This window comes from Oncorhynchus clarkii, chromosome 3, assembly GCF_045791955.1.
Source record: "Oncorhynchus clarkii lewisi isolate Uvic-CL-2024 chromosome 3, UVic_Ocla_1.0, whole genome shotgun sequence".
In the NCBI taxonomy this organism is placed as follows: Eukaryota; Metazoa; Chordata; class Actinopteri; order Salmoniformes; family Salmonidae; genus Oncorhynchus; species Oncorhynchus clarkii.
Window position 1 is genome coordinate 87,260,475 of NC_092149.1, and position 24,537 is coordinate 87,285,011.

The following is a 24,537-nucleotide window of genomic DNA, read 5'->3' on the forward strand; positions in this document are numbered from 1 at the left end:
TACCTCCCAATCTCTCTCTCCCAGTGTAGACTACCTCCCAATCTCTCTCTCCCAGTGTAGACTACCTCCCAATCTCTCTCTCCCAGTGTAGACTACCTCCCAACCTCTCTCTTCCAGTGTAGACTACCATCCAACCTCTCTCTCCCCCAGTGTAGACTACCATCCAACCTCTCAATTCAATTCAATTCAAGGGGCTTTGTTGGCATGGGAAACGTGTGTTAACATTGCCAAAGCAAGTGAGGTAGATAATATATAAAGTGAAATAAACAATAAAAATGAACAGTAAACATTACACATACAGAAGTTTCAAAACAGTAAAGACATTACAAATGTCATATTATATATATATATAAACAGTGTTGTAACAATGTACAAATGGTTAAAGGACACAAGATAAAATAAATAAGCATAAATATGGGTTTTATTTACAATGGTGTTTGTTCTTCACTGGTTGCCCTTTTCTCGTGGCAACAGGTCATAAATCTTGCTGCTGTGATGGCACACTGTGGAATTTCACCCAGTAGACATGGGAGTTTTTCAAAATTGGATTTGTTTTTGAATTCTTTGTGGATCTGTGTAATCTGAGGGAAATACGTCTCTCTAATATGGTCATACATTTGGCAGGAGGTTAGGAAGTGCAGCTCAGTTTCCACCTCATTTTGTGGACAGTTAGCACATAGCCTGTCTTCTCTTGAGAGCCATGTCTGCCTACGGCGGCCTTTCTCAATAGCAAGGCTATGCTCACTGAGTCTGTACATAGTCAAAGCTTTCCTTAATTTTGGGTCAGTCACAGTGGTCAGGTATTCTGCCGCTGTGTACTCTCTGTGTAGGGCCAAATAGCATTCTAGTTTGCTCTGTTTTTTTGTTAATTCTTTCCAATGTGTCAAGTAATTATCTTTTTGTTTTCTCATGATTTGGTTGGGTCTAATTGTGCTGCTGTCCTGGGGCTCTGTGGGGTGTGTTTGTGTTTGTGAACAGAGCCCCAGGACCAGCTTGCTTAGGGGGCTCTTCTCCAGGTTCATCTCTCTGTAGGTGATGGCTTTGTTATGGAAGGTTTGTGAATCACTTCCTTTTAGGTGGATTTTGATAATTAGTGGGTATCGGCCTAATTCTGCTCTGCATGCATTATTTGGTGTCCTACGTTGTACACGGAGGATATTTTTGCAGAATTCTTCGTGCAGAGTCTCAATTTGGTGTTTGTCCCATTTTGTGAAGTCTTGGTTGGTGAGCGGACCCCAGACCTCACAACCATAAAGGGCAATGGGCTCTCTCCCAGTGTAGACTGCCACCCAACCTCTCTCCCACAGTGTAGACTACCATCCAATCTCTCTCTCCCAGTGTAGACTACCACCCAACCTCTCTCTCCCAATGTAGACTACCATCCAACCTCTCTCTCCCAGTGTAGACTACCTCCCAATCTCTCTCTCCCAGTGTAGACTACCTCCCAATCTCTCTCCCCCAGTGTAGACTACCTCCCAATCTCTCTCTCCCAGTGTAGACTACCTCCCAATCTCTCTCTTCCAGTGTAGACTACCTCCCAATCTCTCTCCCCCAGTGTAGACTATCATCCAACCTCTCTCCCCCAGTGTAGACCACCACCAAACCTCTCCTTCACTGTCTTTCTCTCTTCCTACCTACCTCCCTCCCGCACTCTCTCCCTCACGCCCTCTCTCCTCTCCCGCCCTCTCTCCCTCCCGCCCTCTCTCCCTCCCGCCTTCTCTCCCTCCTGCCCTCTCTCCCTCCTGCCTTCTCTCCCTCCCTCCCGCCCTCTCTCCCTCCCGCCCTCTCTCCCTCACGCCCTCTCTCCCTCCCGCACTCTCTCCCCACTCTCTCTCCCGCCCACTCTCTCTCCCGCCCTCTCTCTCTCCCTCCCTCCCGCCCTCTCTCCCTCCCACCCTCTCTCCCTCCAGCCCTCTCTCTCTCCCGCCCTCTCTCTCTCCCGCCCTCTCTCTCTCCCGCCCTCTCTCCCTCCCGCCCTCTCTCCCTCCCGCCCTCTCTCCCTCCCGCCGTCTCTCTCTCCCGCCCTCTCTCCCTCCTGCCTTCTCTCCCTCCCGCCCTCTCTCCCTCCCGCAGACTTCCACACCAGGCAGGACAGGATGATTTTCACAGGAACTTAAGCATGAATGTTTAATTAGTAGCATCTGTTGTTGCAATGTGTGTCTAGCTGAAGGATGATAACCATACTCCTGGGTTGTGTGTGTGTGTGTGTGTGTGTGTGTGTGTGTGTGTGTGTGTGTGTGTGTGTGTGTGTGTGTGTGTGTGTGTGTGTGTGTGTGTGTGTGCGTGCGTGCGTGTGTGCGTGTGTGTGTGTGTGTGTCGACTCACTCCATCACATCTACAGGCTCCATGGCTACCATGCCAACTAACACTACCACTCTCAGATGTGAAATATGAATTATGTATAGCTGTGTGTGTGTGTGTGTGTGTGTGTGTGTATGTGTGTGTGTGTGTGTGTGCGTGTGTGTGTGTGTGTGTGTGTGTGTGTGTGTGTGTGTGTGTGTGTGTGTGTGTGTGTGTGTGTGTGTGTGGTTGCATGCGCTGTCATAGCTGCAGAGTGTCCAACCACACTGAATGTTCTTTACACCAAACTACATACTTTTATAGTCAATCTATTCACATCAGGAATTAAGACAGACTAAATTAAATCTATTCACATCAGGAATTAAGACAGAATAAATTAAATATATTCACATCAGGAATTAAGACAGACTAAATTAAATATATTCACATCAGGAATTAAGACAGACTAAATTAAATATATTCACATCAGGAATTAAAACAGACTAAATTAAATATATTCACATCAGGAATTAAGACAGAATAAATGAAATATATTCACATCAGGAATTAAGACAGAATAAATTAAATATATTCACATCAGGAATTAAGACAACCTAAATTAAATATATTCACATCAGGAATTAAGACAGACTAAATTAAATATATTCACACCAGGAATTAAGACAGAATAAATTAAATATATTCACATCAGGAATTAAGACAGAATAAATTAAATATATTCACATCAGGAATTAAGACAGAATAAATTAAATCTATTCACATCAGGAATTAAGACAGACTAAATTAAATATATTCACATCAAGAATTAAGACAGACTAAATTAAATATATTCACATCAGGAATTAAGACAGAATAAATTCAATATATTTACATCAGGAATTAAGACAGACTAAATTAAATATATTTACATCAGGAATTAAGACAGACTAAATTAAATATATTCACATCAGGAATTAAGACAGACTAAATTATGCAAACTGATCAAACACATCTCTAATGTAGTTCAGATTGCTTTCCAGGATGTGATATCATACTCATCAGTTCTTTACTAACTTGGTCATCAACCATGTGAACAGCCCCTTTAACCAAATTGAACTATAACCATTTGCATAAAATAGCTTCAATTTGCATAAATTAGCATGGGTTTGAATGAGAACCATAGGAAAACAATAGTAGCTGTTAAAAATGGCCCTGCTCCTTGGCAATTTAAGATACACAACCTACCTTAAAACGTTCAGGCTATCCTAACCTCAAATTATTTAAAACCTTTATAAATAATATACCATTTTTTATTTGCATAAACTAGCATACCATTTCATGGATTCAATGCCAACCATTAGAACACAGTGGTATTCATTAAAGGCTACTACTCTTAAAACATTTCAGCTACAAACATTAAAACAACTTAAAACATTTTATTGCGGACAGAGAAATATAATCAATTATTGCTTTTACTTAAATACCATGAGAACATTTGTTCAGAATAAATAAACAACAGGATTGTAACAGAGTAGGGCGCTAAAGAGACCACTAGATGGGGGTATGAAACACCAATAAGAGGCACAATACCAGCACCATAAAACACTTCAATAGCAATTCTTCATTCATGGATGGAGAGTTTTTAGATAGAACATCCACCTGCATTCTGGAGAAGATAACGTTGAAGAACCCCCTCCCACACGAAGAAGGTTTATCTGCTGTATAGAACAGAAGGACATGGAGGAGATGAGAACCCCCTCCCACACGTGAAGGTCTATCGGCTGTATAGAACAGAAGGACATGGAGGAGATGGGCCTCTGAGAACCACCCCTACGTGAAGTTTTATCTAGGGTCACTTTGCCTTACTGTCTTGGTTTCCAGACACTACTGGCTTGGTGTCCAGACACTACTAGCTTGGTGTCCAGACAGGACTGTCTTGGTTTCCAGACACTACTGGCTTGGTGTCCAGACACTACTAGCTTGGTGTCCAGACAGGACTGTCTTGGTTTCCAGACACTACTGGCTTGGTGTCCAGACACTACTAGCTTGGTGTCCAGACAGGACTGTCTTGGTTTCCAGACACTACTGGCTTGGTGTCCAGACAGTACTAGCTTGGTGTCCAGACACTACTAGCTTGGTGTCCAGACAATACTGGCTTGGTGTCCAGACAGTACTGGCTTGGTGTTGAGACAGTACTGGCTTGGTGTCCAGACAGTACTAGCTTGGTGTCCAGACAGTACTAGCTTGGTGTCCAGACAGTACTAGCTTGGTGTCCAGACAGTACTAGCTTGGTGTCCAGACACTACTGGCTTGGTGTCCAGACAATACTGGCTTGGTGTCCAGACAATACTGGCTTGGTGTCCAGACACTACTAGCTTGGTGTCCAGACACTACTAGCTTGGTGTCCAGACAGTACTAGCTTGGTGTCCAGACACTACTGGCTTGGTGTCCAGACAATACTGGCTTGGTGTCCAGACAATACTGGCTTGGTGTCCAGACACTACTAGCTTGGTGTCCAGACAGGACTGGCTTGGTGTCCAGACACTACTATCTTGGTGTCCAGACAGTATTGTGACACAGGGCATGTGAGCGTTGTACTGCCTCTGCCAAGATGCCTGTCCTTTGTGGAAATGTCCATTAGATGCTTGCGTCAGAGCCAAAGTTAGAGTCCCTGTTGCTGTTCTCTCGCTCTCTCCCCTGCTACACTACAGCCCCCAGTGACTGGCCTCCAGAACAACAGGAAGCTGTGATGTACAGGGGAGGTGATGCAGTCATGCTCCAAATGAGTCTCATGATGATCCCTTTCCGGACCCCTCTTCTATCCCCTCCACTCTCCCCCTCCTCTCCTCTTATCCTCTTCTCTCCTCCCCTCTCCTCCTCCCCTCCTCTCCTCTTATCCTCTTCTCTCCTCCCCTCTCCCATCCCATCCTCTCCTCTCCTATTCTCTGCACTCTCCTCCTCTCCCCTCCCCTCCTCTCCTCTCCTCTTCTCCTCTCCTCTCCTCTCCTCTCCTCTCCTCTCCTCCTATCCTCTCCTTACACAATCCTACAACTTATAGAGGATCATCCTCTGACAGCTAATTTACCCTGGGGGGGGGGTTGTTTTTTCCTTGCGACAAGGCAATTTGTTTGGTGGGTTAAAACCCTAAACCCCTTCCTCCATCCTCTTTGTATCTGGCTGCATCCAAAATGGCACCCTATATTTGTTGTGCACTACTTTTAACCAGAGCCCTATGGGTCCTAGTCAACAGTAGTGCACTATATTCGGAATAAGTCGTCATTCGGAACACACCCCATATCCTCCCTTACCACATTAAACTGTCCAAGGAATACATCATGACAGGTTTTTACGGCATGCCTATCTCAAAGCAGGGGGAGACGACAGTGAACCGGGTCAGATCTTTACAGGGATATTCTGCTGGGCTGTGTTTGATATGCCCTGTCTGGCACACCGTAGATGAGAGGTAGTAGAGAGGACAAGAGGAGTGCACTGCATAGGGAATAGGGTGCCATAGAGCCCTGGTCTAAAGTAGTGCACTGCATAGGGAATAGGGTGCCATAGGGCCCCGGTCTCAAGTAGTGCACTACATAGGGAATAGGGTGCCATAGGGCCCCGGTCTCAAGTAGTGCACTACATAGGGAATAGAAGGCTGATTTTAAGACACAGAACTGGTGTCCTGTCTGTCTGTCTGTCTGTCTGTCTGTCTGTCTGGTCTGTCTGTCTGGTCTGTCTGGTCTGTCTGTCTGTCTGTCTGTCTCCCTCCCTCCCTCCCTCCCTCCCTCCCTCCCTCCCTCCCAGGAGTACATATAGAGTGTAGTGTACTAGTGTACTGTTGCAGTGTGAGTCCCAAAAGGCACCCTATTCCCTTTTTAGAGCCCAATGGGCCCCGGTCTCAAGTAGTGCACTACATAGGGAATAGGGTGCCATAGAGCCCCGGTCTCAAGTTACCCAGCCTTCAGACAGTTACCCAGCCTTCAGACAGTTACCCAGCCTTCAGACAGTTACCCAGCCTTCAGACAGTTACCCAACCTTCAGACAGTTACCCAGCCTTCAGACAGTTACCCAGCCTTCAGACAGTTACCCAGCCTTCAGACAGTTACCCAGCCTTCAGACAGTTACCCAACCTTCAGACATTTACCCAGCCTTCAGACAGTTACCCAGCCTTCAGACAGTTACCCCTTTTCTCCCCAATTTCGTGGTATCCAATTGTTGTAGTAGCTACTATCTTGTCTCATTGCTACAACTCCCGTACGGGCTCGGGAGAGACGAAGGTTGAAAGTCATGCGTCCTCCGATACACAACCAACCAAGCCGCACTGCTTCTTAACACAGCGCGCATCGAACCCGGAAGCCAGCCGCACCAATGTGTCGGAGGAAACACCGTGCACCTGGCCACCTTGGTTAGCGCACACTGCGCCCGGCCCGCCACAGGAGTCGCTGGTGTGCGATGAGACAAGGACACCCCTACCGACCAAGCCCTCCCTAACCCGGACGACGCTAGGCCAATTGTGCGTCGCCCCACGGACCTCCCGGTCGCGGCCGGTTATGACAGAGCCTGGGCGCGAACCCAGGGACTCTGATGGCACAGCTGGCGCTGCAGTACAGCGCCCTTAACCACTGCACCACCCAGAGTTTTTCTGTCCGGAGTTTTTCTGTCCGGAGTTTTTCTTTTTCTGCCCGGAGTTTTTCTTTTTCTGTCTGGAGTTTTTCTTTTTCTGTCCGGAGTTTTTCTGTCCAGAGTTTTTCTGTCCGGAGTTTTTCTGTCCGGAGTTATTCTGTCCGGAGTTTTTATTTTTCTGCCCGGAGTTTTTCTTTTTCTGTCCGGAGTTTTTCTTTTTCTGTCCGGAGTTTTTCTTTTTCTGTCCGGAGTTTTTCTTTTTCTGTCCGGAGTTTTTCTGCCCGGAGTTTTTCTGTCCGGAGTTTTTCTTTTTCTGTCCGGAGTTTTTCTTTTTCTGTCCGGAGTTTTTCTTTTTCTGTCCGGAGTTTTTCTTTTTCTGTCCGGAGTTTTACTTTTTCTGTCCGGAGTTTTTGTGCCCGGAGTTTTTCTGTCCGGAGTTTTTCTTTTTCTGTCCGGAGTTTTTCTTTTTCTGTCCGGAGTTTTTCTGCCCGGAGTTTTTCTGTCCGGAGTTTTTCTTTTTCTGTCCGGAGTTTTTCTTTTTCTGTCCGGAGTTTTTCTTTTTCTGTCCGGAGTTTTTCTTTTTCTGCCCGGAGTTTTTCTTTTTCTGTCCGGAGTTTTTCTGCCCGGAGTTTTTCTTTTTCTGTCCGGAGTTTTTCTGTCTGGAGTTTTTCTTTTTCTGTCCGGAGTTTTTCTTTTTCTGTCTGGAGTTTTTCTTTTTCTGTCCGGAGTTTTTCTTTTTCTGTCTGGAGTTTTTCTTTTTCTGTCCGGAGTTTTCATTTTTCTGTCTGGAGTTTTTCTTTTTCTGTCCGGAGTTTTTCTTTTTCTGTCTGGAGTTTTTCTTTTTCTGTCTGGAGTTTTTCTTTTTCTGTCCGGAGTTTTTCTTTTTCTGTCCGGAGTTTTTCTTTTTCTGTCCGGAGTTTTTCTTTTTCTGTCTGGAGTTTTTCTTTTTCTGTCTGGAGTTTTTCTTTTTCTGTTTTCTTTTTCTGTCTGGAGTTTTTCTTTTTCTGTCCGGAGTTTTTCTTTTTCTGCCCGGAGTTTTTCTTTTTCTGTCTGGAGTTTTTCTTTTTCTGTCCGGAGTTTTTCTTTTTCTGTCCGGAGTTTTTCTGCCCGGAGTTTGTCTGTCCGGAGTTTTTCTTTTTCTGTCCGGAGTTTTTCTTTTTCTGTCCGGAGTTTTTCTTTTTCTGTCCGGAGTTTTTCTTTTTCTGTCCGGAGTTTTACTTTTTCTGTCCGGAGTTTTTCTTTTTCTGCCCGGAGTTTTTCTTTTTCTGTCCGGAGTTTTTCTGCCCGGAGTTTTTCTTTTTCTGTCCGGAGTTTTTCTGTCCGGAGTTTTTCTTTTTCTGTCCGGAGTTTTTATTTTTCTGTCCGGAGTTTTTCTGTCCGGAGTTTTTCTGTCTGGAGTTTTTCTTTTTCTGTCCGGAGTTTTTCTTTTTCTGTCTGGAGTTTTTCTTTTTCTGTCCGGAGTTTTTCATTTTCTGTCTGGAGTTTTTCTTTTTCTGTCCGGAGTTTTCATTTTTCTGTCTGGAGTTTTTCTTTTTCTGTCCGGAGTTTTTCTTTTTCTGTCTGGAGTTTTTCTTTATCTGTCCGGAGTTTTTCTTTTTCTGTCTGGAGTTTTTCTTTTTCTGTCTGGAGTTTTTCTTTTTCTGTCCGGAGTTTTTCTTTTTCTGTCCGGAGTTTTTCTTTTTCTGTCCGGAGTTTTTCTTTTTCTGTCTGGAGTTTTTCTTTTTCTGTCTGGAGTTTTTCTTTTTCTGTTTTCTTTTTCTGTCTGGAGTTTTTCTTTTTCTGTCCGGAGTTTTTCTTTTTCTGCCCGGAGTTTTTCTTTTTCTGTCTGGAGTTTTTCTTTTTCTGTCCGGAGTTTTTCTTTTTCTGTCTGTAGTTTTTGTGCCCGGAGTTTTTCTTTTTCTGTCCGGAGTTTTTCTGCCCGGAGTTTTTCTTTTTCTGTCCGGAGTTTTTCTTTTTCTGTCCGGAGTTTTTTTTTTTCTGTCCGGAGTTTTTCTGCCCGGAGTTTTTATTTTTCTGTCCGGAGTTTTTCTTTTTCTGTCTGTAGTTTTTCTGCCCGGAGTTTTTCTGTCCGGAGTTTTTCTTTTTCTGTCCGGAGTTTTTCTTTTTCTGTCCGGAGTTTTTCTTTTTCTGTCCGGAGTTTTTCTTTTTCTGTCCGGAGTTTTACTTTTTCTGTCCGGAGTTTTTCTTTTTCTGCCCGGAGTTTTTCTTTTTCTGTCCGGAGTTTTTCTGCCCGGAGTTTTTCTTTTTCTGTCCGGAGTTTTTCTGTCCGGAGTTTTTCTTTTTCTGTCCGGAGTTTTTATTTTTCTGTCCGGAGTTTTTCTGTCCGGAGTTTTTCTGTCTGGAGTTTTTCTTTTTCTGTCCAGAGTTTTTCTTTTTCTGTCTGGAGTTTTTCTTTTTCTGTCCGGAGTTTTTCATTTTCTGTCTGGAGTTTTTCTTTTTCTGTCCGGAGTTTTCATTTTTCTGTCTGGAGTTTTTCTTTTTCTGTCCGGAGTTTTTCTTTTTCTGTCTGGAGTTTTTCTTTATCTGTCCGGAGTTTTTCTTTTTCTGTCTGGAGTTTTTCTTTTTCTGTCTGGAGTTTTTCTTTTTCTGTCCGGAGTTTTTCTTTTTCTGTCCGGAGTTTTTCTTTTTCTGTCCGGAGTTTTTCTTTTTCTGTCTGGAGTTTTTCTTTTTCTGTCTGGAGTTTTTCTTTTTCTGTTTTCTTTTTCTGTCTGGAGTTTTTCTTTTTCTGTCCGGAGTTTTTCTTTTTCTGCCCGGAGTTTTTCTTTTTCTGTCTGGAGTTTTTCTTTTTCTGTCCGGAGATTTTCTTTTTCTGTCCGGAGTTTTTCTGCCCGGAGTTTTTCTTTTTCTGTCCGGAGTTTTTCTTTTTCTGTCCGGAGTTTTTTTTTTTCTGTCCGGAGTTTTTCTGCCCGGAGTTTTTATTTTTCTGTCCGGAGTTTTTCTTTTTCTGTCTGTAGTTTTTCTGCCCGGAGTTTTTCTGTCCGGAGTTTTTCTTTTTCTGTCCGGAGTTTTTCTTTTTCTGTCCGGAGTTTTTCTTTTTCTGTCCGGAGTTTTTCTTTTTCTGTCCGGAGTTTTACTTTTTCTGTCCGGAGTTTTTCTTTTTCTGCCCGGAGTTTTTCTTTTTCTGTCCGGAGTTTTTCTGCCCAGAGTTTTTCTTTTTCTGTCCGGAGTTTTTCTGTCCGGAGTTTTTCTTTTTCTGTCCGGAGTTTTTATTTTTCTGTCCTGAGTTTTTCTGTCCGGAGTTTTTCTGTCTGGAGTTTTTCTTTTTCTGTCCGGAGTTTTTCTGTCTGGAGTTTTTCTTTTTCTGTCCGGAGTTTTTCTTTTTCTGTCTGGAGTTTTTCTTTTTCTGTCCGGAGTTTTTCTGCCCGGAGTTTTTCTTTTTCTGTCCGGAGTTTTTCTGTCTGGAGTTTTTCTTTTTCTGTCCGGAGTTTTTCTTTTTCTGTCTGGAGTTTTTCTTTTTCTGTCCGGAGTTTTTCTTTTTCTGTCTGGAGTTTTTCTTTTTCTGTCCGGAGTTTTCATTTTTCTGTCTGGAGTTTTTCTTTTTCTGTCCGGAGTTTTTCTTTTTCTGTCTGGAGTTTTTCTTTTTCTGTCTGGAGTTTTTCTTTTTCTGTCCGGAGTTTTTCTTTTTCTGTCCGGAGTTTTTCTTTTTCTGTCCGGAGTTTTTCTTTTTCTGTCTGGAGTTTTTCTTTTTCTGTCTGGAGTTTTTCTTTTTCTGTTTTCTTTTTCTGTCTGGAGTTTTTCTTTTTCTGTCCGGAGTTTTTCTTTTTCTGCCCGGAGTTTTTCTTTTTCTGTCTGGAGTTTTTCTTTTTCTGTCCGGAGTTTTTTTTTTTCTGTCCGGAGTTTTTCTGCCCGGAGTTTTTCTGTCCGGAGTTTTTCTTTTTCTGTCCGGAGTTTTTCTTTTTCTGTCCGGAGTTTTTCTTTTTCTGTCCGGAGTTTTTCTTTTTCTGTCCGGAGTTTTACTTTTTCTGTCCGGAGTTTTTCTTTTTCTGCCCGGAGTTTTTCTTTTTCTGTCCGGAGTTTTTCTGCCCGGAGTTTTTCTTTTTCTGTCCGGAGTTTTTCTGTCCGGAGTTTTTCTTTTTCTGTCCGGAGTTTTTATTTTTCTGTCCGGAGTTTTTCTGTCCGGAGTTTTTCTGTCTGGAGTTTTTCTTTTTCTGTCCGGAGTTTTTCTTTTTCTGTCTGGAGTTTTTCTTTTTCTGTCCGGAGTTTTTCATTTTCTGTCTGGAGTTTTTCTTTTTCTGTCCGGAGTTTTCATTTTTCTGTCTGGAGTTTTTCTTTTTCTGTCCGGAGTTTTTCTTTTTCTGTCTGGAGTTTTTCTTTATCTGTCCGGAGTTTTTCTTTTTCTGTCTGGAGTTTTTCTTTTTCTGTCTGGAGTTTTTCTTTTTCTGTCCGGAGTTTTTCTTTTTCTGTCCGGAGTTTTTCTTTTTCTGTCCGGAGTTTTTCTTTTTCTGTCTGGAGTTTTTCTTTTTCTGTCTGGAGTTTTTCTTTTTCTGTTTTCTTTTTCTGTCTGGAGTTTTTCTTTTTCTGTCCGGAGTTTTTCTTTTTCTGCCCGGAGTTTTTCTTTTTCTGTCTGGAGTTTTTCTTTTTCTGTCCGGAGTTTTTCTTTTTCTGTCCGGAGTTTTTCTGCCCGGAGTTTTTCTTTTTCTGTCCGGAGTTTTTCTTTTTCTGTCCGGAGTTTTTTTTTTTCTGTCCGGAGTTTTTCTGCCCGGAATTTTTATTTTTCTGTCCGGAGTTTTTCTTTTTCTGTCTGTAGTTTTTCTGCCCAGAGTTTTTCTGTCCGGAGTTTTTCTTTCTCTGTCCGGAGTTTTTCTTTTTCTGTCCGGAGTTTTTCTTTTTCTGTCCGGAGTTTTTCTTTTTCTGTCCGGAGTTTTACTTTTTCTGTCCGGAGTTTTTCTTTTTCTGCCCGGAGTTTTTCTTTTTCTGTCCGGAGTTTTTCTGCCCGGAGTTTTTCTTTTTCTGTCCGGAGTTTTTCTGTCCGGAGTTTTTCTTTTTCTGTCCGGAGTTTTTATTTTTCTGTCCTGAGTTTTTCTGTCCGGAGTTTTTCTGTCTGGAGTTTTTCTTTTTCTGTCCGGAGTTTTTCTTTTTCTGTCTGGAGTTTTTCTTTTTCTGTCCGGAGTTTTTCATTTTCTGTCTGGAGTTTTTCTTTTTCTGTCCGGAGTTTTTTTTTTTCTGTCCGGAGTTTTTCTGCCCGGAGTTTTTATTTTTCTGTCCGGAGTTTTTCTTTTTCTGTCTGTAGTTTTTGTGCCCGGAGTTTTTCTTTTTCTGTCCGGAGTTTTTCTGCCTGGAGTTTTTCTTTTTCTGTCCGGAGGTTTTCTGCCCAGAGTTTTTCTTTTTCTGTCTGGAGTTTTTCTGCCCGGAGTTTTTCTTTTTCTGTCCGGAGTTTTTCTGCCCGGAGTTTTTCTTTTTCTGTCTGGAGTTTTTCTGCCCGTAGTTTTTCTTTTTCTGTCCGGAGTTTTTCTGCCTGGAGTTTTTCTGTCCGGAGTTTTTCTTTTTCTGTCCGGAGTTTTTCTGCCCGGAGTTTTTCTGTCCGGAGTTTTTCTTTTTCTGTCCGGAGTTTTTCTTTTTCTGTCCGGAGTTTTTCTGCCCGGAGTTTTTCTTTTTCTGTCCGGAGTTTTTCTGCCCGGAGTTTTTCTGTCCGGAGTTTTTCTTTTTCTGTCCGGAGTTTTTCTGCCCGGAGTTTTTCTGTCCGGAGTTTTTCTTTTTCTGTCCGGAGTTTTTCTTTTTCTTTCCGAAGTTTTTCTTTTTCTGTCTGGAGTTTTTCATTTTCTGTCTGGAGTTTTTCTTTTTCTGTCCGGAGTTTTCATTTTTCTGTCTGGAGTTTTTCTTTTTCTGTCCGGAGTTTTTCTTTTTCTGTCTGGAGTTTTTCTTTATCTGTCCGGAGTTTTTCTTTTTCTGTCTGGAGTTTTTCTTTTTCTGTCTGGAGTTTTTCTTTTTCTGTCCGGAGTTTTTCTTTTTCTGTCCGGAGTTTTTCTTTTTCTGTCCGGAGTTTTTCTTTTTCTGTCTGGAGTTTTTCTTTTTCTGTCCGGAGTTTTTCTTTTTCTGTCCGGAGTTTTTCTTTTTCTGTCCGGAGTTTTACTTTTTCTGTCCGGAGTTTTTCTTTTTCTGCCCGGAGTTTTTCTTTTTCTGTCCGGAGTTTTTCTGCCCGGAGTTTTTCTTTTTCTGTCCGGAGTTTTTCTGTCCGGAGTTTTTCTTTTTCTGTCCGGAGTTTTTATTTTTCTGTCCAGAGTTTTTCTGTCCGGAGTTTTTCTGTCTGGAGTTTTTCTTTTTCTGTCCGGAGTTTTTCTTTTTCTGTCTGGAGTTTTTCTTTTTCTGTCCGGAGTTTTTCATTTTCTGTCTGGAGTTTTTCTTTTTCTGTCCGGAGTTTTCATTTTTCTGTCTGGAGTTTTTCTTTTTCTGTCCGGAGTTTTTCTTTTTCTGTCTGGAGTTTTTCTTTATCTGTCCGGAGTTTTTCTTTTTCTGTCTGGAGTTTTTCTTTTTCTGTCTGGAGTTTTTCTTTTTCTGTCCGGAGTTTTTCTTTTTCTGTCTGGAGTTTTTCTTTTTCTGTCTGGAGTTTTTCTTTTTCTGTTTTCTTTTTCTGTCTGGAGTTTTTCTTTTTCTGTCCGGAGTTTTTCTTTTTCTGCCCGTAGTTTTTCTTTTTCTGTCTGGAGTTTTTCTTTTTCTGTCCGGAGTTTTTCTTTTTCTGTCCGGAGTTTTTCTGCCCGGAGTTTTTCTTTTTCTGTCCGGAGTTTTTCTTTTTCTGTCCGGAGTTTTTTTTTTCTGTCCGGAGTTTTTCTGCCCGGAGTTTTTATTTTTCTGTCCGGAGTTTTTCTTTTTCTGTCTGTAGTTTTTCTGCCCGGAGTTTTTCTGTCCGGAGTTTTTCTTTCTCTGTCCGGAGTTTTTCTTTTTCTGTCCGGAGTTTTTCTTTTTCTGTCCGGAGTTTTTCTTTTTCTGTCCGGAGTTTTACTTTTTCTGTCCGGAGTTTTTCTTTTTCTGCCCGGAGTTTTTCTTTTTCTGTCCGGAGTTTTTCTGCCCGGAGTTTTTCTTTTTCTGTCCGGAGTTTTTCTGTCCGGAGTTTTTCTTTTTCTGTCCGGAGTTTTTATTTTTCTGTCCTGAGTTTTTCTGTCCGGAGTTTTTCTGTCTGGAGTTTTTCTTTTTCTGTCCGGAGTTTTTCTTTTTCTGTCTGGAGTTTTTCTTTTTCTGTCCGGAGTTTTTCATTTTCTGTCTGGAGTTTTTCTTTTTCTGTCCTGAGTTTTTTTTTTTCTGTCCGGAGTTTTTCTGCCCGGAGTTTTTATTTTTCTGTCCGGAGTTTTTCTTTTTCTGTCTGTAGTTTTTGTGCCCGGAGTTTTTCTTTTTCTGTCCGGAGTTTTTCTGCCCGGAGTTTTTCTTTTTCTGTCCGGAGGTTTTCTGCCCAGAGTTTTTCTTTTTCTGTCTGGAGTTTTTCTGCCCGGAGTTTTTCTTTTTCTGTCCGGAGTTTTTCTGCCCGGAGTTTTTCTTTTTCTGTCTGGAGTTTTTCTGCCCGTAGTTTTTCTTTTTCTGTCCGGAGTTTTTCTGCCTGGAGTTTTTCTGTCCGGAGTTTTTCTTTTTCTGTCCGGAGTTTTTCTGCCCGGAGTTTTTCTGTCCGGAGTTTTTCTTTTTCTGTCCGGAGTTTTTCTTTTTCTGTCCGGAGTTTTTCTGCCCGGAGTTTTTCTTTTTCTGTCCGGAGTTTTTCTGCCCGGAGTTTTTCTGTCCGGAGTTTTTCTTTTTCTGTCCGGAGTTTTTCTGCCCGGAGTTTTTCTGTCCGGAGTATTTCTTTTTCTGTCCGGAGTTTTTCTTTTTCTTTCCGAAGTTTTTCTTTTTCTGTCTGGAGTTTTTCATTTTCTGTCTGGAGTTTTTCTTTTTCTGTCCGGAGTTTTCATTTTTCTGTCTGGAGTTTTTCTTTTTCTGTCCGGAGTTTTTCTTTTTCTGTCTGGAGTTTTTCTTTATCTGTCCGGAGTTTTTCTTTTTCTGTCTGGAGTTTTTCTTTTTCTGTCTGGAGTTTTTCTTTTTCTGTCCGGAGTTTTTCTTTTTCTGTCCGGAGTTTTTCTTTTTCTGTCCGGAGTTTTTCTTTTTCTGTCTGGAGTTTTTCTTTTTCTGTCTGGAGTTTTTCTTTTTCTGTTTTCTTTTTCTGTCTGGAGTTTTTATTTTTCTGTCCGGAGTTTTTCTTTTTCTGCCCGGAGTTTTTCTTTTTCTGTCTGGAGTTTTTCTTTTTCTGTCCGGAGTTTTTCTTTTTCTGTCCGGAGTTTTTCTGCCCGGAGTTTTTCTTTTTCTGTCCGGAGTTTTTCTTTTTCTGTCCGGAGTTTTTTTTTCTTCTGTCCGGAGTTTTTCTGCCCGGAGTTTTTATTTTTCTGTCCGGAGTTTTTCTTTTTCTGTCTGTAGTTTTTCTGCCCGGAGTTTTTCTGTCCGGAGTTTTTCTTTTTCTGTCCGGAGTTTTTCTTTTTCTGTCCGGAGTTTTTCTTTTTCTGTCCGGAGTTTTTCTTTTTCTGTCCGGAGTTTTACTTTTTCTGTCCGGAGTTTTTCTTTTTCTGCCCGGAGTTTTTCTTTTTCTGTCCGGAGTTTTTCTGCCCGGAGTTTTTCTTTTTCTGTCCGGAGTTTTTCTGTCCGGAGTTTTTATTTTTCTGTCCGGAGTTTTTATTTTTCTGTCCGGAGTTTTTCTGTCCGGAGTTTTTCTGTCTGGAGTTTTTCTTTTTCTGTCCGGAGTTTATCTTTTTCTGTCTGGAGTTTTTCTTTTTCTGTCCGGAGTTTTTCATTTTCTGTCTGGAGTTTTTCTTTTTCTGTCCGGAGTTTTTCTTTTTCTGTCCGGAGTTTTTCTGCCCGGAGTTTTTATTTTTCTGTCCGGAGTTTTTCTTTTTCTGTCTGTAGTTTTTGTGCCCGGAGTTTTTCTTTTTCTGTCCGGAGTTTTTCTGCCCGGAGTTTTTCTTTTTCTGTCCGGAGGTTTTCTGCCCAGAGTTTTTCTTTTTCTGTCTGGAGTTTTTCTGCCCGGAGTTTTTCTTTTTCTGTCCGGAGTTTTTCTGCCCGGAGTTTTTCTTTTTCTGTCTGGAGTTTTTCTGCCCGTAGTTTTTCTTTTTCTGTCCGGAGTTTTTCTGCCTGGAGTTTTTCTGTCCGGAGTTTTTCTTTTTCTGTCCGGAGTTTTTCTGCCCGGAGTTTTTCTGTCCGGAGTTTTTCTTTTTCTGTCCGGAGTTTTTCTTTTTCTGTCCGGAGTTTTTCTGCCCGGAGTTTTTCTTTTTCTGTCCGGAGTTTTTCTGCCCGGAGTTTTTCTGTCCGGAGTTTTTCTTTTTCTGTCCGGAGTTTTTCTGCCCGGAGTTTTTCTGTCCGGAGTATTTCTTTTTCTGTCCGGAGTTTTTCTTTTTCTTTCCGAAGTTTTTCTTTTTCTGTCTGGAGTTTTTCATTTTCTGTCTGGAGTTTTTCTTTTTCTGTCCGGAGTTTTCATTTTTCTGTCTGGAGTTTTTCTTTTTCTGTCCGGAGTTTTTCTTTTTCTGTCTGGAGTTTTTCTTTATCTGTCCGGAGTTTTTCTTTTTCTGTCTGGAGTTTTTCTTTTTCTGTCTGGAGTTTTTCTTTTTCTGTCCGGAGTTTTTCTTTTTCTGTCCGGAGTTTTTCTTTTTCTGTCCGGAGTTTTTCTTTTTCTGTCTGGAGTTTTTCTTTTTCTGTCTGGAGTTTTTCTTTTTCTGTTTTCTGCCCAGAGTTTTTCTTTTTCTGTCCGGAGTTTTTTTCTGTCTGGAGTTTTTATTTTTCTGTCCGGAGTTTTTCTTTTTCTGCCCGGAGTTTTTCTTTTTCTGTCTGGAGTTTTTCTTTTTCTGTCCGGAGTTTTTCTTTTTCTGTCCGGAGTTTTTCTGCCCGGAGTTTTTCTTTTTCTGTCCGGAGTTTTTCTTTTTCTGTCCGGAGTTTTTTTTTCTTCTGTCCGGAGTTTTTCTGCCCGGAGTTTTTATTTTTCTGTCCGGAGTTTTTCTTTTTCTGTCTGTAGTTTTTCTGCCCGGAGTTTTTCTGTCCGGAGTTTTTCTTTTTCTGTCCGGAGTTTTTCTTTTTCTGTCCGGAGTTTTTCTTTTTCTGTCCGGAGTTTTTCTTTTTCTGTCCGGAGTTTTACTTTTTCTGTCCGGAGTTTTTCTTTTTCTGCCCGGAGTTTTTCTTTTTCTGTCCGGAGTTTTTCTGCCCGGAGTTTTTCTTTTTCTGTCCGGAGTTTTTCTGTCCGGAGTTTTTATTTTTCTGTCCGGAGTTTTTATTTTTCTGTCCGGAGTTTTTCTGTCCGGAGTTTTTCTGTCTGGAGTTTTTCTTTTTCTGTCCGGAGTTTATCTTTTTCTGTCTGGAGTTTTTCTTTTTCTGTCCGGAGTTTTTCATTTTCTGTCTGGAGTTTTTCTTTTTCTGTCCGGAGTTTTTCTTTTTCTGTCCGGAGTTTTTCTGCCCGGAGTTTTTATTTTTCTGTCCGGAGTTTTTCTTTTTCTGTCTGTAGTTTTTGTGCCCGGAGTTTTTCTTTTTCTGTCCGGAGTTTTTCTGCCCGGAGTTTTTCTTTTTCTGTCCGGAGGTTTTCTGCCCAGAGTTTTTCTTTTTCTGTCTGGAGTTTTTCTGCCCGGAGTTTTTCTTTTTCTGTCCGGAGTTTTTCTGCCCGGAGTTTTTCTTTTTCTGTCTGGAGTTTTTCTGCCCGTAGTTTTTCTTTTTCTGTCCGGAGTTTTTCTGCCCGGAGTTTTTCTGTCCGGAGTTTTTCTTTTTCTGTCCTGAGTTTTTCTTTTTCTGTCCGGAGTTTTTCTTTTTCTGTCCGGAGTTTTTCTTTTTCTGTCCGGAGTTTTTCTTTTTCTGTCCGGAGTTTTTCTTTTTCTGTCCGGAGTTTTTCTTTTTCTGTCCGGAGTTTAACTTTTTCTGTCCGGAGTTTTTCTTTTTCTGCCCGGAGTTTTTCTTTTTCTGTCCGGGGTTTTTCTGTCCGGAGTTTTTATTTTTCTGTCCGGAGTTTTTATTTTTCTGTCCGGAGTTTTTCTGTCCGGAGTTTTTCTGTCTGGAGTTTTTCTTTTTCTGTCCGGAGTTTTTCTTTTTCTGTCTGGAGTTTTTCTTTTTCTGTCCGGAGTTTTTCATTTTCTGTCTGGAGTTTTTCTTTTTCTGTCCGGAGTTTTTTTTTTTCTGTCCGGAGTTTTTCTGCCCGGAGTTTTTATTTTTCTGTCCGGAGTTTTTCTTTTTCTGTCTGTAGTTTTTGTGCCCGGAGTTTTTCTTTTTCTGTCCGGAGTTTTTCTGCCCGGAGTTTTTCTTTTTCTGTCCGGAGGTTTTCTGCCCAGAGTTTTTCTTTTTCTGTCTGGAGTTTTTCTGCACGGAGTTTTTCTTTTTCTGTCCGGAGTTTTTCTGCCCGGAGTTTTTCTTTTTCTGTCTGGAGTTTTTCTGCCCGTAGTTTTTCTTTTTCTGTCCGGAGTTTTTCTGCCCGGAGTTTTTCTGTCCGGAGTTTTTCTTTTTCTGTCCTGAGTTTTTCTTTTTCTGTCCGGAGTTTTTCTTTTTCTGTCCGGAGTTTTTCTTTTTCTGTCCGGAGTTTTTCTTTTTCTGTCCGGAGTTTTTCTTTTTCTGTCCGGAGTTTTTCTTTTTCTGTCCGGAGTTTTTCTTTTTCTGTCCGGAGTTTTACTTTTTCTGTCCGGAGTTTTTCTTTTTCTGCCCGGAGTTTTTCTTTTTCTGTCCGGAGTTTTTCTGCCCAGAGTTTTTCTTTTTCTGTCCGGAGTTTTTCTGTCCGGAGTTTTTATTTTTCTGTCCGGAGTTTTTATTTTTCTGTCCGGAGTTTTTCTGTCCGGAGTTTTTCTGTCTGGAGTTTTTCTTTTTCTGTCCGGAGTTTTTCTTTTTCTGTCTGGAGTTTTTCTTTTTCTGTCCGGAGTTTTTCATTTTCTGTCTGGAGTTTTTCTTTTTCTGTCCGGAGTTTTTTTTTTCTGTCCGGAGTTTTTCTTCCCGGAGTTTTTATTTTTCTGTCCGGAGTTTTTCTTTTTCTGTCTGTAGTTTTTGTGCCCGGAGTTTTTCTTTTTCTGTCCGGAGTTTTTCTGCCCGGAGTTTTTCTTTTTCTGTCCGGAGGTTTTCTGCCCAGAGTTTTTCTTTTTCTGTCTGGAGTTTTTCTGCCCGGAGTTTTTCTTTTTCTGTCCGGAGTTTTTCTGCCCGGAGTTTTTCTTTTTCTGTCTGGAGTTTTTCTGCCCGTGGTTTTTCTTTTTCTGTCCGGAGTTTTTCTGCCCGGAGTTTTTCTGTCCGGAGTTTTTCTTTTTCTGTCCGGAGTTTTTCTGCCCGGAGTTTTTCTGTCCGGAGTTTTTCTTTTTCTGTCCGGAGTTTTTCTTTTTCTGTCCGGAGTTTTTCTGCCCGGAGTTTTTCTGCCCGGAGTTTTTCTTTTTCTGTCCGGAGTTTTTCTGCCCGGAGTTTTTCTTTTTCTGTCCGGAGTTTTTCTGTCCGGAGTTTTTATTTTTCTGTCCGGAGTTTTTATTTTTCTGTCCGGAGTTTTTCTGTCCGGAGTTTTTCTGTCTGGAGTTTTTCTTTTTCTGTCCGGAGTTTATCTTTTTCTGTCTGGAGTTTTTCTTTTTCTGTCCGGAGTTTTTCATTTTCTGTCTGGAGTTTTTCTTTTTCTGTCCGGAGTTTTTCTTTTTCTGTCCGGAGTTTTTCTGCCCGGAGTTTTTATTTTTCTGTCCGGAGTTTTTCTTTTTCTGTCTGTAGTTTTTGTGCCCGGAGTTTTTCTTTTTCTGTCCGGAGTTTTTCTGCCCGGAGTTTTTCTTTTTCTGTCCGGAGGTTTTCTGCCCAGAGTTTTTCTTTTTCTGTCTGGAGTTTTTCTGCCCGGAGTTTTTCTTTTTCTGTCCGGAGTTTTTCTGCCCGGAGTTTTTCTTTTTCTGTCTGGAGTTTTTCTGCCCGTAGTTTTTCTTTTTCTGTCCGGAGTTTTTCTGCCCGGAGTTTTTCTGTCCGGAGTTTTTCTTTTTCTGTCCTGAGTTTTTCTTTTTCTGTCCGGAGTTTTTCTTTTTCTGTCCGGAGTTTTTCTTTTTCTGTCCGGAGTTTTTCTTTTTCTGTCCGGAGTTTTTCTTTTTCTGTCCGGAGTTTTTCTTTTTCTGTCCGGAGTTTTTCTTTTTCTGTCCGGAGTTTTACTTTTTCTGTCCGGAGTTTTTCTTTTTCTGCCCGGAGTTTTTCTTTTTCTGTCCGGAGTTTTTCTGCCCGGAGTTTTTCTTTTTCTGTCCGGAGTTTTTCTGTCCGGAGTTTTTATTTTTCTGTCCGGAGTTTTTATTTTTCTGTCCGGAGTTTTTCTGTCCGGAGTTTTTCTGTCTGGAGTTTTTCTTTTTCTGTCCGGAGTTTTTCTTTTTCTGTCTGGAGTTTTTATTTTTCTGTCCGGAGTTTTTCTGTCCGGAGTTTTTCTGTCTGGAGTTTTTATTTTTCTGTCCTGAGTTTTTCTGTCCGGAGTTTTTCTGTCTGGAGTTTTTCTTTTTCTGTCCGGAGTTTTTCTTTTTCTGTCTGGAGTTTTTCTTTTTCTGTCCGGAGTTTTTCATTTTCTGTCTGGAGTTTTTCTTTTTCTGTCCTGAGTTTTTTTTTTTCTGTCCGGAGTTTTTCTGCCCGGAGTTTTTATTTTTCTGTCCGGAGTTTTTCTTTTTCTGTCTGTAGTTTTTGTGCCCGGAGTTTTTCTTTTTCTGTCCGGAGTTTTTCTGCCCGGAGTTTTTCTTTTTCTGTCCGGAGGTTTTCTGCCCAGAGTTTTTCTTTTTCTGTCTGGAGTTTTTCTGCCCGGAGTTTTTCTTTTTCTGTCCGGAGTTTTTCTGCCCGGAGTTTTTCTTTTTCTGTCTGGAGTTTTTCTGCCCGTAGTTTTTCTTTTTCTGTCCGGAGTTTTTCTGCCTGGAGTTTTTCTGTCCGGAGTTTTTCTTTTTCTGTCCGGAGTTTTTCTGCCCGGAGTTTTTCTGTCCGGAGTTTTTCTTTTTCTGTCCGGAGTTTTTCTTTTTCTGTCCGGAGTTTTTCTGCCCGGAGTTTTTCTTTTTCTGTCCGGAGTTTTTCTGCCCGGAGTTTTTCTGTCCGGAGTTTTTCTTTTTCTGTCCGGAGTTTTTCTGCCCGGAGTTTTTCTGTCCGGAGTATTTCTTTTTCTGTCCGGAGTTTTTCTTTTTCTTTCCGAAGTTTTTCTTTTTCTGTCTGGAGTTTTTCATTTTCTGTCTGGAGTTTTTCTTTTTCTGTCCGGAGTTTTCATTTTTCTGTCTGGAGTTTTTCTTTTTCTGTCCGGAGTTTTTCTTTTTCTGTCTGGAGTTTTTCTTTATCTGTCCGGAGTTTTTCTTTTTCTGTCTGGAGTTTTTCTTTTTCTGTCTGGAGTTTTTCTTTTTCTGTCCGGAGTTTTTCTTTTTCTGTCCGGAGTTTTTCTTTTTCTGTCCGGAGTTTTTCTTTTTCTGTCTGGAGTTTTTCTTTTTCTGTCTGGAGTTTTTCTTTTTCTGTTTTCTTTTTCTGTCTGGAGTTTTTATTTTTCTGTCCGGAGTTTTTCTTTTTCTGCCCGGAGTTTTTCTTTTTCTGTCTGGAGTTTTTCTTTTTCTGTCCGGAGTTTTTCTTTTTCTGTCCGGAGTTTTTCTGCCCGGAGTTTTTCTTTTTCTGTCCGGAGTTTTTCTTTTTCTGTCCGGAGTTTTTTTTTCTTCTGTCCGGAGTTTTTCTGCCCGGAGTTTTTATTTTTCTGTCCGGAGTTTTTCTTTTTCTGTCTGTAGTTTTTCTGCCCGGAGTTTTTCTGTCCGGAGTTTTTCTTTTTCTGTCCGGAGTTTTTCTTTTTCTGTCCGGAGTTTTTCTTTTTCTGTCCGGAGTTTTTCTTTTTCTGTCCGGAGTTTTACTTTTTCTGTCCGGAGTTTTTCTTTTTCTGCCCGGAGTTTTTCTTTTTCTGTCCGGAGTTTTTCTGCCCGGAGTTTTTCTTTTTCTGTCCGGAGTTTTTCTGTCCGGAGTTTTTATTTTTCTGTCCGGAGTTTTTATTTTTCTGTCCGGAGTTTTTCTGTCCGGAGTTTTTCTGTCTGGAGTTTTTCTTTTTCTGTCCGGAGTTTATCTTTTTCTGTCTGGAGTTTTTCTTTTTCTGTCCGGAGTTTTTCATTTTCTGTCTGGAGTTTTTCTTTTTCTGTCCGGAGTTTTTCTTTTTCTGTCCGGAGTTTTTCTGCCCGGAGTTTTTATTTTTCTGTCCGGAGTTTTTCTTTTTCTGTCTGTAGTTTTTGTGCCCGGAGTTTTTCTTTTTCTGTCCGGAGTTTTTCTGCCCGGAGTTTTTCTTTTTCTGTCCGGAGGTTTTCTGCCCAGAGTTTTTCTTTTTCTGTCTGGAGTTTTTCTGCCCGGAGTTTTTCTTTTTCTGTCCGGAGTTTTTCTGCCCGGAGTTTTTCTTTTTCTGTCTGGAGTTTTTCTGCCCGTAGTTTTTCTTTTTCTGTCCGGAGTTTTTCTGCCCGGAGTTTTTCTGTCCGGAGTTTTTCTTTTTCTGTCCTGAGTTTTTCTTTTTCTGTCCGGAGTTTTTCTTTTTCTGTCCGGAGTTTTTCTTTTTCTGTCCGGAGTTTTTCTTTTTCTGTCCGGAGTTTTTCTTTTTCTGTCCGGAGTTTTTCTTTTTCTGTCCGGAGTTTAACTTTTTCTGTCCGGAGTTTTTCTTTTTCTGCCCGGAGTTTTTCTTTTTCTGTCCGGGGTTTTTCTGTCCGGAGTTTTTATTTTTCTGTCCGGAGTTTTTATTTTTCTGTCCGGAGTTTTTCTGTCCGGAGTTTTTCTGTCTGGAGTTTTTCTTTTTCTGTCCGGAGTTTTTCTTTTTCTGTCTGGAGTTTTTCTTTTTCTGTCCGGAGTTTTTCATTTTCTGTCTGGAGTTTTTCTTTTTCTGTCCGGAGTTTTTTTTTTTCTGTCCGGAGTTTTTCTGCCCGGAGTTTTTATTTTTCTGTCCGGAGTTTTTCTTTTTCTGTCTGTAGTTTTTGTGCCCGGAGTTTTTCTTTTTCTGTCCGGAGTTTTTCTGCCCGGAGTTTTTCTTTTTCTGTCCGGAGGTTTTCTGCCCAGAGTTTTTCTTTTTCTGTCTGGAGTTTTTCTGCACGGAGTTTTTCTTTTTCTGTCCGGAGTTTTTCTGCCCGGAGTTTTTCTTTTTCTGTCTGGAGTTTTTCTGCCCGTAGTTTTTCTTTTTCTGTCCGGAGTTTTTCTGCCCGGAGTTTTTCTGTCCGGAGTTTTTCTTTTTCTGTCCTGAGTTTTTCTTTTTCTGTCCGGAGTTTTTCTTTTTCTGTCCGGAGTTTTTCTTTTTCTGTCCGGAGTTTTTCTTTTTCTGTCCGGAGTTTTTCTTTTTCTGTCCGGAGTTTTTCTTTTTCTGTCCGGAGTTTTTCTTTTTCTGTCCGGAGTTTTACTTTTTCTGTCCGGAGTTTTTCTTTTTCTGCCCGGAGTTTTTCTTTTTCTGTCCGGAGTTTTTCTGCCCAGAGTTTTTCTTTTTCTGTCCGGAGTTTTTCTGTCCGGAGTTTTTATTTTTCTGTCCGGAGTTTTTATTTTTCTGTCCGGAGTTTTTCTGTCCGGAGTTTTTCTGTCTGGAGTTTTTCTTTTTCTGTCCGGAGTTTTTCTTTTTCTGTCTGGAGTTTTTCTTTTTCTGTCCGGAGTTTTTCATTTTCTGTCTGGAGTTTTTCTTTTTCTGTCCGGAGTTTTTTTTTTTCTGTCCGGAGTTTTTCTTCCCGGAGTTTTTATTTTTCTGTCCGGAGTTTTTCTTTTTCTGTCTGTAGTTTTTGTGCCCGGAGTTTTTCTTTTTCTGTCCGGAGTTTTTCTGCCCGGAGTTTTTCTTTTTCTGTCCGGAGGTTTTCTGCCCAGAGTTTTTCTTTTTCTGTCTGGAGTTTTTCTGCCCGGAGTTTTTCTTTTTCTGTCCGGAGTTTTTCTGCCCGGAGTTTTTCTTTTTCTGTCTGGAGTTTTTCTGCCCGTGGTTTTTCTTTTTCTGTCCGGAGTTTTTCTGCCCGGAGTTTTTCTGTCCGGAGTTTTTCTTTTTCTGTCCGGAGTTTTTCTGCCCGGAGTTTTTCTGTCCGGAGTTTTTCTTTTTCTGTCCGGAGTTTTTCTTTTTCTGTCCGGAGTTTTTCTGCCCGGAGTTTTTCTGCCCGGAGTTTTTCTTTTTCTGTCCGGAGTTTTTCTGCCCGGAGTTTTTCTTTTTCTGTCCGGAGTTTTTCTGTCCGGAGTTTTTATTTTTCTGTCCGGAGTTTTTATTTTTCTGTCCGGAGTTTTTCTGTCCGGAGTTTTTCTGTCTGGAGTTTTTCTTTTTCTGTCCGGAGTTTATCTTTTTCTGTCTGGAGTTTTTCTTTTTCTGTCCGGAGTTTTTCATTTTCTGTCTGGAGTTTTTCTTTTTCTGTCCGGAGTTTTTCTTTTTCTGTCCGGAGTTTTTCTGCCCGGAGTTTTTATTTTTCTGTCCGGAGTTTTTCTTTTTCTGTCTGTAGTTTTTGTGCCCGGAGTTTTTCTTTTTCTGTCCGGAGTTTTTCTGCCCGGAGTTTTTCTTTTTCTGTCCGGAGGTTTTCTGCCCAGAGTTTTTCTTTTTCTGTCTGGAGTTTTTCTGCCCGGAGTTTTTCTTTTTCTGTCCGGAGTTTTTCTGCCCGGAGTTTTTCTTTTTCTGTCTGGAGTTTTTCTGCCCGTAGTTTTTCTTTTTCTGTCCGGAGTTTTTCTGCCCGGAGTTTTTCTGTCCGGAGTTTTTCTTTTTCTGTCCTGAGTTTTTCTTTTTCTGTCCGGAGTTTTTCTTTTTCTGTCCGGAGTTTTTCTTTTTCT